Source organism: Euwallacea similis, chromosome 5 (assembly GCF_039881205.1).
Source record: "Euwallacea similis isolate ESF13 chromosome 5, ESF131.1, whole genome shotgun sequence".
NCBI lineage: Eukaryota > Metazoa > Arthropoda > Insecta > Coleoptera > Curculionidae > Euwallacea > Euwallacea similis.
This window is the reverse complement of record NC_089613.1, coordinates 316,418-328,571: the sequence shown is the minus strand read 5'-3', so window position 1 is coordinate 328,571 and position 12,154 is coordinate 316,418. Positions and strand designations below refer to the sequence as shown.

At 34.1% G+C, this 12,154-nt stretch overlaps 1 protein-coding gene across 1 annotated transcript in view; it reads right to left on the bottom strand.

The window, feature by feature from the left end:
* LOC136409183 (microtubule-associated protein futsch-like) overlaps positions 1-12,154 on the bottom strand; it is a 52,271-nt gene that overhangs the window by 34,299 nt on the left and 5,818 nt on the right. The gene's annotated exons all lie outside the window — the stretch shown is intronic.

The following is a 12,154-nucleotide window of genomic DNA, read 5'->3' as shown; positions in this document are numbered from 1 at the left end:
ACGGCCAGTTGTTGTTTGTCTATTAGATTTTTATATTTACAGATTTTACTCTAATAAGGGCCAGCGAAAAAAATGTCTATTTCCGGAATTTTCATATAACCAGAACCAAATTACGGGTTATCCAGTACAAAGGACAATACCGCTACATGAGGGAGCCTTCCACAACAGCTGACAGCAATTTCAAATGCACATGAATAATACATAAGCGCAAAAATAAAATACGCGTATCTCGCCCTCAATTTAAATATGGTCAATTATCTCGCTCTCCTTTTTATGGTCTATATCCACGCTGTGGGTAGGGGGAAGTTTAATCCAGAAATTTTTTATTTATTTTAATTCAGCTGCCTGCGGAAAAAAAGCAAATTTTGATATATCCAGTAACTGATTATTCTATTAATTAGAAGCGTTTCTTTGAGTTTTAACCAACACTGAAAAGTCCCTTTTTTGATTTTTTCCTGGACGATTTCGTCCGATTTACCACTGTTCTGAATTCCTGTTCGGAGCTCTAAGAGAACTTGGCCATGATGAGGAATTTTCTACTGCAGCGCTCGTAATTCTATGACTTTCAAGAAACATTCTTGGCATCGCTTCAGCCAGAATTGGATGGAAAACTTAAAAAAATTAATTCTTGAAGGCGAACCGTGTCGAGGTAAAATCAATAAGTAAGCAAAACTTTCTGGTTATTAAAGGAAGTGTTACCTCTGCAAGGGCGATCGATTTGCAATCGCGACGCTGATCAATCTTAGCAAGCAAAAATCAAAATTTAGAAATACCCAAGAGAAGGAATATTTCCCGGGAGAATTATTCATGCGTGATGGTTCATGTCGATATTTCCAAAGAAATAAAATATCCGGTAAAGTTGCTTGCATATTAATAACATGGCCTTCAGCACAGATTGGCAGAAAATTCATGGCGAACGTGGAAACAGGACCGTTCGCCTCTGCGCGTTGTTAACCAATTATGTATGCCAACGTTTTGAACACGAGCATTATGAGAACTCCACGGGAGACTGAACACAGAGAAAATTAAAAAGTTCGAAATATATTTAATTAAAAAGACCGACAACTGATACCTAAGTTTGATGACGTAATTTCTGGAATTCACATTTTTGTTCCCCGTGTATTCTCCCCAAATAGGTTTTAGATATTTGTACTAATGTTATGTACCCCGATGCAGGGAGATAGGTTTGGTCAACAAAAACGCGTTGGTTCTACTAGTCACTACTATAATAAATTATTCTGGTCGAGATTCTATTCGGAAGTTGTTGTTTTTACCCTAAAGCTGTATTTATGTATATATCTAATCAAATAGAAGGGTGATTACCAAAACTAATTATCTATAATCTATTGGAAAAACCCCGGACCTTGGCTTAATTACTTTATCTGTAGGGCCAAGGTTAAGTTAGTATTATTGGTTGGGCCAAAGGCCGAGTTAGTACAGAACAAATACAATTCTTCATGAGAAATACAAATAAGCTCGAATGTCAGTTAATTTATCCTAATTCATAAGATAGGTACATTACACTAATACTGATAGCATCAATCCTTCGCAATACAGCGAAAGTGAAGCATCTCAGTTGACTGTGAAATTCTCGCAGAAGATCAACAGCTTTGCGGCCCATTTCTATTGCGCACCACGTGTTACTTCAAAAGTATTTGATTTGCTGACGTCGAATAATCGAATTAGACGCATGAGCAGTTACTCTGCTTGGAGCAATTGTAGACGGCGATTGTCAGCTGTTTGGGTTTCATTCTACTAGTTACGTTGTTTTTATATTACTCCCGTTTATTTGAACGTCATCACGTTTTCTGCGCAGCCAGCTATTTCACTCCCACTCGTGGCCGAGCAGAGCGAAAAGTGAAACAAATTACGTTTCACGCACCCTACTAAATTTAAACCATTTCATTTTTCAATAGGTGCTGTTGATAGTTAATTAATCAAATTCAATTGCTTTATTTAATGTTTACTCAAATTTGTAATTTAAGAAAAATTCAAATACGTCCCGTTGACGGCTACTTTGTCGAGTTTTCAGGGGGCAATTACCAATTTGTTTATAAAAATGTACTACATATTTGTAATTCAGTCTTCTCATTTGTCTGCTACCGAAAGGGTGACTTTTTCAAACAGAATTCTCTGTATATCTTTAGATATTTAAGAATTAAAAATTGAGCACATAATTTTGATGAGGTGATGGTGACTATAAATTAATCTCTAACCGATTTGAAGATATTAAATTTCAAACAGGAAATAAACTCTCCACAGGTTTTAAGCTCCACATATTGCTGTCGCCAAAAAGCCTATTTTTTATAGTACACGTTTTAATATTCAAAAACTATATATTAAGGAGATAATTTAGATTATAAAGTTCTATACCCATCTCTGACCATCTTAAGTATGCAGAGACTCAAACAGGAAACTGACTTTGGAGAATTTTTTAAAAGTATCCACTTTCATCCCCTTTTAGTAATCTGAATCGGGTTTTAGATGTGAATTTTTTGGATTTCTTGCCATGCCTTTTAAATTATTGAAAAAATATTATAAGAAAAATTAAATTATAGCCGTAAATTGGACCGTAGGTACCAATAATTGCCCGCTAGCCATCAATAACTGCCCGACCGGAATTAATCCAATAAATCAATGTCCAGGGAAAATTAAAGTTTCACAGTTGTTTCTGCAAAAAGTATCGTTTAGAGGATAATCCCCGAATAAAGTTCAAAAAATTACATGAGTAAGAGAAACTAAAAAAAAAAATGTAAATATATATAAGCAGTACGTATAGCGTGCAGTTTCTTCATTGGGAAATATTCCATTAAATAGCATCGTGCTTTAAAATTACCATATAATGTACGAGAAAGAAGTGGGTTTAGGGTAGAAAACAAAAAATTTCCCCTTCCAGGCAAGTTCCAACGTCTCGTTCTCCACACTGCTTCTTTCTCAATGCTAATCCCTGTGGGGAAATTAATTGTCAATGAAAACATTTCCCTAGTTTTCCAATGGGGCCCTAAATCCACTATCCATCTTGTACATTCATATCAACGGCGTTAACGAGCCTTATAAGCATTTAATGTCGCATTCAACTGTATTTTTCTTAAAAACTACATTTGTCCATTTTCATGTCATTTTCACATTTAAACAGTTTTCTTCTTTGTCTTTATTCCTTTCTTGCCTGATTTTCCAAATGTACCCTCTACACCAAATGAATTCTGCACCAATTAACATGGGGACTGCCCATAGCAGAGGCGAACCTCTACTTAGATAATTTAAATACATTATTGACCTATTGTACATTTAAGACATGGATATATGAAAGCTCATTAGCGCCAAATTGTTCTATATTGATGGTGTGGTAAGAGCTATACTAGAACTCATTAATATCAACAGGTAATTAGGTCTTTGAAAGCGAATTGATCTAGCTACATTTCGATGTGTTGCTTGAACAATTGAAATGGAATGACTAGACTAGCGAGTTTGAATTTTGAGACAAATTTGAGCGATTTCAATGTAAAATGTATCCAACTTAGAGTGATTATGATGGAAGTCGTGTTCCCCGTAGAGATTTTTTAAAAACCCGCAATAAGAATTTTCATTCACCAAATTGTCAAAAGATCCGATACGCGGGATGTACTCATCACATTTTACTTAAACATTTTTATCAAACTAATCACTCATTATAACTAAATTACGTAGACCATAAAAATTTCCTGGCTTTTGTCTAAAATTGCCTAAATATTTACAAAACCGCTAAATTGCCTCTCAGCTAGTTCCCCATGTTTACGTTTGCAGACGCCTTTGGATTAAGAAAGGCACTTGGTAATGGCATTGGAGCATTACGCCTTTTATAAGTGATATTTAATTAAAAATAACTTTTATTGATATACAGCCACAAACGATGTTTGGATGACTCAATCCGGGAATGCCAGACCAGACAGTCAACGACTCTGCGGCGCTCCCAGTTTGTAATTTTTCCTATCAAGGAGTGTTCCCGTTTGCCCTAGTCACGACAAATAATGCCGTAGACAGGAAAAGGGATGTTTGATTGGTTTATTATAGAAGCAATTTTATTATGATTATGAGAAAATAACCATAAAGCATAAGAATACATGTTAAAAATATGGTTTTATGGCGAATTTTGAGCTTACAAATTCAAAGAAACATAGTAGCTCACCTCGTTCTTTAATCACGCATTTCCCTCATCAATCATCGCACCAGAAACGTTCTTGAGTTGATATTTTTACGTTAGAAAGAGTGATATCTTTTCTTTTTTTGTCCCTCTCCTAACCTGCTTTCAAAATTGCAATGTTTTAAAGAATTTTCTAAGTTTCTAGACAATGAAACACAGTAGCGCGCCCCATTTCTTAAGGCTCGCCGAAATTTTGAAAATATTGAGCGATTTTTCTTTTTCTACTCTTTAAAAATGGTGGCCTAAATTCAATTTAAAATTTAGGACTTTTAATAAATTTTTCTGTTTCCAAATTTAAAGAAACACGGTGGCGTATGTAGTTGCTCAACAGTACCACCAGAAATGTTCTAAAGATGAATATAGAAACAGTGATATTTTCTTTTTTTGTACTTGAAACGCACTGCCCAAATTCGCTATTTTATTTACTTACTATTTTTAGAGAATTTTTTGAACTTCTATCAGATCAATGGAGCACAGTAGCACACGTCATTTATTCATACTGCCGTAAGTTTTGAAAATACTTTGAATTATAAAGGGTGTACCGAATTAAGTGAGCACCATTGATAAATTTGTTATTAGTAGAGGTGGAACCCTAGTTTAAATTGCAAAGAGTTATATTTTCTTGGGTTGGTCGCGATGGTGATACTAGAAAAACAATTGAACATCGCGTTTTAAATATTAATATAAAACAATATTTAAAAAAAACTTTTTTTAAATGGAACACGGTGTATATGTATAAACGAAATTAAAACTAGTTTAATTGTATACCAAAAACTTCAGAATCTTTTTTTCTAAAATAAATATTTTTTATGATATTGAGCAGTTTTTATTTCTAATTGTACAAGCGACAATTAATCACATTAATTTATTCCAGCAACCGCGGAGTGGTTAAAAGTGAAAAATGTCAAATATAAGGCATTTTTAAATTTATAGTAAATGTGCTAAAATATTTTAAAATGCCTTTTACACAAGAAGAAAAATGTAAAAAATTAGAATCGTACATAATATCTAACGAAATAGTATTAGTGCATTAAACAAGTATCGCGAATCATTTCCAGGAAGGCATTTTCCTGATCGTCGATACTTCTTGAAACTTTCCTTTCTTATTTTTTTCTACGTCTCACAGGATGACCCTAAATTCCCCGACTTCACATTTTAATTTAGAATTTTCTAGAGCAACTTTGAGCTCACAAATTCGATAAAAAACCAGCGGCGTGTCTCGCTTTTTAAAACTGTCAGCAAATTTTCAATATGCAAATTCAAATGTAAAATTAGAAACAACAATTTAAAAAAATTAATTAATTTCATTCATTTCATTTTTTTCATCCCTCGTAGAACAACCCCTATTTGCCTAATTGTATTTTGAAATCTCGATTTTTGTTGAAAACTCTTTGAGCTTTGAGATAATACAGTGGCGCACTTCGATTCTCAGAAATGCCAGAAAATTTCAATATACAGACACAAAGTAAGAATTATTAATACCATCTGTTTTTAGTTCTTTTAACCTCTCACCGGTACAGAAGAAGGCATGTGTAGGTTAATAGATTTTAATTTGCTACTACACTTATCGTGCTTTCCGGTAATTGAAATTGCCCTCTCCTAATGAAAATATCGATTACTCAGATGATTATATTAATAATAATCCCTATTACACGAATATAGGGCATTACGTCTCGCCCTTATACACATAGCACGTTGTATTGATCAATAAGGGCGATTTTTGAACTTTAGGCATGAAATATTTGAGGAGACCTGACCTCTGCCCTTCGCATTATTGGATTTTTATAACGGACGATCATGAAAAAAAAAAAAGCTGTCGATTAAGAAATTTACTATTTATGATCGAACGTCTGACCAATGGATGAATTGATCTCGCACATACATCTAATATTTCAAAGGCCATTTGGAGTTTGCTTTAATGATCACTCTGTAGTTGTTTCCTAATTTTAAAATTCAAGCACCCACCTCTCACCTTCGCAATTTTATTTTCACAAAAATAACAGAAAACATTTGTTTAACAAACTTTCGAATAGGCCTTATTGGCGTGCAAATATTTGCCCTCTTTGCTCCCCAGCGCAAATTCTGTGCTTTGTTCCGTGGAAAAGCCCTTCTCTATTGTCCCGCGAGCAATTTTTCAATAAGTCTCGCTCTATGATGGAAGAGGGAACCGTTTGAGATAAAAACGGCCCACTTTAACATCTCTTTTTCGCCCTTTGTGCCTCCGCACGAACAATCCGCCCTTGTGTCATCCATTATTATTAATGAGTCTCCTTGTATCTAATGTCATCGAGCTTGCGCCTCTATGAAACAAGAAAATACAGAGTCAGAGATTTATTTTTTCTAGACTCTAAATGAATAGTCTTTGGCATAGGAAAAAGCTCTGTGTGCAGATAATGTCCTTAAATATCCTGCAGAGATGAGATTAAACACGGCGTTGTAGCAGCATCTTCAGCTCCAGGTTATAAATACAACGGTTATTTAAAGAGTGCCCCTATGGCTTATACTTGTCAACCTATCCTAACATTTCGTTACTTGGCTTTTATTTGGAAAGCTCTGCATTCTCTACCAGTGGTGGAGTCCTAATGCTTTAAGCCATTAATCTCAAAATGATTTAAGTCGGAATTCGGGAGCGATTGAGCGGTCCCGAGCGGTGCTCGAGGACCATGGACTAAAAGAAAAAAATCGTACGGGTCCTGTCAGAAAATTGAAAATTTCGGAGGTAAAAATCCTTGGTGAAACTGTGCTAAAATTCTTCGTTTTCGAGGTTGAACACCTCAAAGTTGCCTCAAAATATTAGGTAAATCGATAGTTTTGTATAGCACTTCAATGCTATATCAAAGACATTTTTTTTGCAACTGAACTTTGAGGGCCTCTAGAGCGAAAATTTCTCTTATATCGAAGTCCGTTGACGTGCAGGGTGGTTCAAAGTCGAGAATCACCACTGCAAAAAACGATAAATTCAGTAATCAAAATCATCTTCCGCACACATTATCGACACCTACTGTGGACGATCCATCTGCTCCACCAGTTTCACCCTATACATAGTGAGCAAAAAAACGCAAAGAAGCAATGTTTCTCGGTTAAAACTGTGCCAATTATTAAGTGCTTAATTACCAATTAAAAACGAAACTCTAAGGTGCTGATATTTTAATTAGCATGCGAGTTTTTAAACTTAAACTGTATTTAAAGCATGCAAAGGTTGTTCCAACCAACAGGAACAATGTCAATGTTGGTTTCTTCGATTATGCAGATTTGCATGGTCTAGCAGTTCATTGCAACCTTTCGCCTGAATCAATCAATTACATAGTTCATCAATTTAGTTACTTAAACGATTTGTCTCCAGATTAAAACTGCAAGTGAGTAATGTACGCAAGTAATGATCATGTGAATGGAGGCAAATATTTCTGTATTTATTCACATGCGATGACTCTGTTTGCTATTTTTATGAGCGATAATAGTCTAAATATTGGGCACCGCATATGGTCGTATATTTTTAGCCTAAAACGATCGAAATGAGGAGAAGATTCATTCGCTATTTTAATCAGATGTTTAAACCAGGATTTATTGTCATGCTTCTGGTATTGAAACTAGATTTAAAGAATGTAAAAAAAGGGAAGTAGAAAAAGGCGAATGAACCTCATCAGAAAAGAAACTAAAAATATAGCTAAAAAATCTATGCGCAAAGAATCTTTGCAAGAACATTCAGAAGACCGAAAAGCTGAGTTGCATCAAACTCGTCAGATCAGCATAGACAAGGCTTAGAGATTGGTGATAAAACGGAAGATGCTCTTGAATATGTTTCTGTTGGTGAGAATACGCCTTCTCTTCTTCACAGAATAGAACCCTAAATAAAGAAAAGAAAAAAATAAGAAACTTCTCAGTTGTTAAGAGAAGAAAAAAAAGTAACTCCTGAAGCTAAAGTTGAAGACAAAGCTACAGCTGTCATAAACACATTTTGAGAAAAAGACTCTTCTAATCTTCTAAACCTGAAGCATAGAAAAAAACTCCCTCAAACGCTGAGGGAGCCAAAGAATGATCGAAAATTTTGAAGAAGCATGTTAGGGTGAGATTGCCTCAATAATTTAGATCTAAAAACTTTTAGTGAACAAAAACTCGATTAAATAGAGTAACAAAAGACTAAAGTGGGCTCTAAGATCAGGAAGGATTATAACTGAAATACTTTTATATTATATTATATTATATGATTTTTTTAATTTGCAACACACTAAGGCTGATTTTCCTATAGAAACCCTCCCTCTCCCTTAATTAGAGAATTCAATCGTTAAAATATGATTGGCGTGTGAAAAGTACGTTTTGCACACGCATATTATGGGTGTGCAATATATGCAAACGCTCACGTGCTCGTAGGTCCTTCCTGTTCATGTTCAAGTCAGCTGTAAAATATAGATGTTTTTGCATGCGTTGTGGGAGTTTTCAATAACATTTATAAGTTATTCACGAAAAAGAAAAACTTTCCCTCTTCATGCTCTCCATTGCGGAATGTCTATTTTTAATCCCGCGGCCCGCTATTTGTCACATCTAATTAATATTCCAGTGGCAAAAAGGCTAAATAACAGATGTCTCCGGGTTGCCAGCCGCTCTGTCGCCTTTATGCACAAAAAGGATCAAAAACGAACTTTACTAATTATCATGAGCGTCTCACAAACAGAGTAAAATCCACAAAAACAGCCCATGTGGTAGGTACTTTAAGATAAAACGTCATTCGCAATAAATTAAAGTAAAATTTGTGTTTTCCCCTCAAAAAAGACTTTTTTTCTGAGGGAGTAGTCATTAATTAATTTTTAGTACGTCCCTGAAATCTCTTTAAAAACTCTTAGACACTTTCTTTGTTCTTGATTTAGCCCTACATTGTAATTTAATTATGCTTTTAGCCTTTTTAATAGCTACGTACAAGGAATAAATAAGTGCCCCTGTATTTCTTCTGTACTGCATATATGAAGTTTTTTGAACCTTTTTTTAAATGTAAAAAAGCATCCCCGTTTGTTGTTTAATGTTGTTATTGAATGATTTTTATCAATTTATGTTTATAAATCTATTTTTACTTAATTAGACTTGGGAAATGTTGGATTTCTGATACAAGTGTTCACGTCCAAAATTCAATAGTCTTTATGTTCTCAAATTTATTGTCTGTAAGAGTCAAGTTTGTTCAATTTATGACTCCTTTTCTTAAAACAGAAGAAAGAAGAAAGTATGGGTTTTTGGGTCTTTTGTTTCTTGAAGTTAGTATTTTCACCCATGTAAAGACCAGATGACCAAGACAATAAATCAAGAGAATGGTTGCAGTGTTTGACCCTTTTAATACTGATGGGTGGTAAAAGTGTGAGCTTTTAGTAGTTAGTTCGTTACAGATCTTTTGACCGTTAACACGTGCCTTCTGACTGTAATAAAGAAATTAGAGTTCTAACAGAAACGATTTGTCTTAGATTCTTTTATTTCTATACCCCATAATCTCACAGGAAAAAATAGAGATTCTAAAACTTGTTACAAAAAAAGCAGATCGGCATTAAAAAAATAAATTGAATGTTCGAAAATGAAAAATCTGATAAAATGTGTCGTGATGTAATTTTTAAAAAAATTCTGTTTTTTTAAATAGTTTAAATACTGAAAATCGCATTTGTGAGTATTTTTCGATGTGTCATGTAACCCAACCTGTCTCTTACCGTTTTCGAGATCTCGATTTTCTTTATTGTTAATTAAGGGATTGTTTAAATACTTTTAGTCGGCTGATACGAATAGCGAATTAAGTACATCATGGAAGATTTTATTAATATGTGAACCAGACCATGAAACGATTGTTATCATTTATTTGAAATGATGATTTGAAATAATAAATGGGTTTCGCGTTGTCTGGCTTCGTGGCTGTAAAACAGTCACAACATTAAAACAAATTAACGATACTAAAAAGTCTAAAACAATGAAAAATTATAATATAAAATGTAAATCTCGACAGTTAACAATGATACTACAATCCAAAACACGTAAATTATAGAAAGTAAATATCATACCTCAAGTAGTTTTGATCCCTGAAAAAGTGACGAGTGACGAAAGTAGCATTTTTTGTTGCTGGGGCTTCGCTTCGTTTGAGAAAGTTTTAATTTTCAAGGAGTAAAACATCAAGTTTTTCCACAACTATGCGAAATACAAACGAGAATTAAAATGATAAATAAAATTGTAAATTAATAAATAAGATAAAAAAATGAACAATAACAATTTGAACGTAAAAATCGCGAAAATTTTAAACAGATTTTCGTCCACAGGGCGATCATGAAGGGTTCAAAGAATTCGTTTGGTCGAATTAAGCTTGGAAAAAACAAGAATCTATGACGAAATTGCATGTAATTTATACTGGGCGAATTACAGTGAAAGTTACGAATGACGACGTCGGTTATACCGAAAAGTCGCATGTAGCAATGGAAATTCCAATATTTGGTTGGATTTGCACTTACCCCATTGTAAAAAGATCTGCCTATTACGAAGCCGCTTTTAACGTTCGCTAAAAAGACATTTTTGGTGGTTTGCTAGTCGGGTATAACGACGCTACGGAGCATAATACAGTAGTTGTAGTATAAAGTCAACACTGCCGGGATTCTTTGAAAAGTCGTACAAAGAATCATCGACATTTTTTAAAAAGCAGTGCCTTTGGCAGCTTTATAGACAAATTCCAGAAAATTTATTTTTAAAATATACATATTTCACATATCTATGTACGGTTGTGGTTTTTCTGCGATTTCCATGTAGAGTTGCTAAAACTCCACTTTTTTTTATAAATTTCGATTTCTTTTAGCTGAACTTCTAATTGAACGCTGGCAGTGTGGACTCCACATTGCAATTACTATAAATACACAAAAAATCAATTTCGTTGAGCCATTTACCGGCACTATCAATAAGCAATTAAAACTGCAACAAAAGGGTTTGTTGATTGAAGCCAAAGAATCTGAGTTTTGTTCTGTCGATATTCTCATTTATGTTTTGTTTTGATAAATGGCTCAAAGAAATTATTTTTTTATAAAAGAGTGTAGAGAGAATAGGAATTATCGGAAAAATTCTTGAATTATGAACAAGGACTGTATAAATTAAAGGCTGTGTTCATTAAGAGGCGTATTCAGCTTCTTTAAGTTATTGTAATTTTATCGTGTTTAAAAAAATGACTTCAAGAAAGAGAAAATTTTTGCCCATTGAGGAGAAAGGTATAATAATTTCCAGACTTGAAGCAGGTGAAAGCAACAATATATTGCAAATGAATTGCACTTATTGCATTCGACTGTTTCTACAATTTAAAAGAATCGAGAAGATATCAAGAACGCATTTAATGAAAATTTGTTGCCAAAGAAAAAATGAAGTTATCCAATCATGGGGTATTGATCAGGCATTATTTAAGTGGTTTAAGAAGAAAAAAAGTAAGGGATCATTAATCAGTGGGCCAATACTACAGGCAAAAACAGAACAGTTCGCTAAAATAGTGAATAAAGGTCCGGAATATAAATGCTCAGAAAGTTGGATTAATGGCTTCCGGGAAAAACATAAAATTGTGAATGGAAAAATTAGTGGTGAAGCTGCTAGTGTACCAGTTGCAAGTACAGAAAACTGGCTCAAAACTGTGTGGTCAGAAATTCGCAAAAAACACCAGGACAACGAGATTTTTAACGCAGCTGAAGCAGGTCTTTTCTAAAAAATTACTCCGCAATACACTGAAATTTAAAGCCGAGAAGTTCACAGGTGGGAAAGTGTCCAAGGAAAAAGTTGCTCTTTTTGTTGTTACCAATGTGACAGGATCAAAAAAACGTAAGGTGACTGTTATTGGGAAATCAAAAAACCCTCGCTGTTTCAAGGATTACTCATCGAAAAATCGCTACCTGTGTCCTACACATCTAATAAAAAAGACCCGTTTATAAAAATTTTGCACGACTGGGACAGTGAATTAAAAAAAAAAGAAAAAAAAATGCTCTTGGTAGA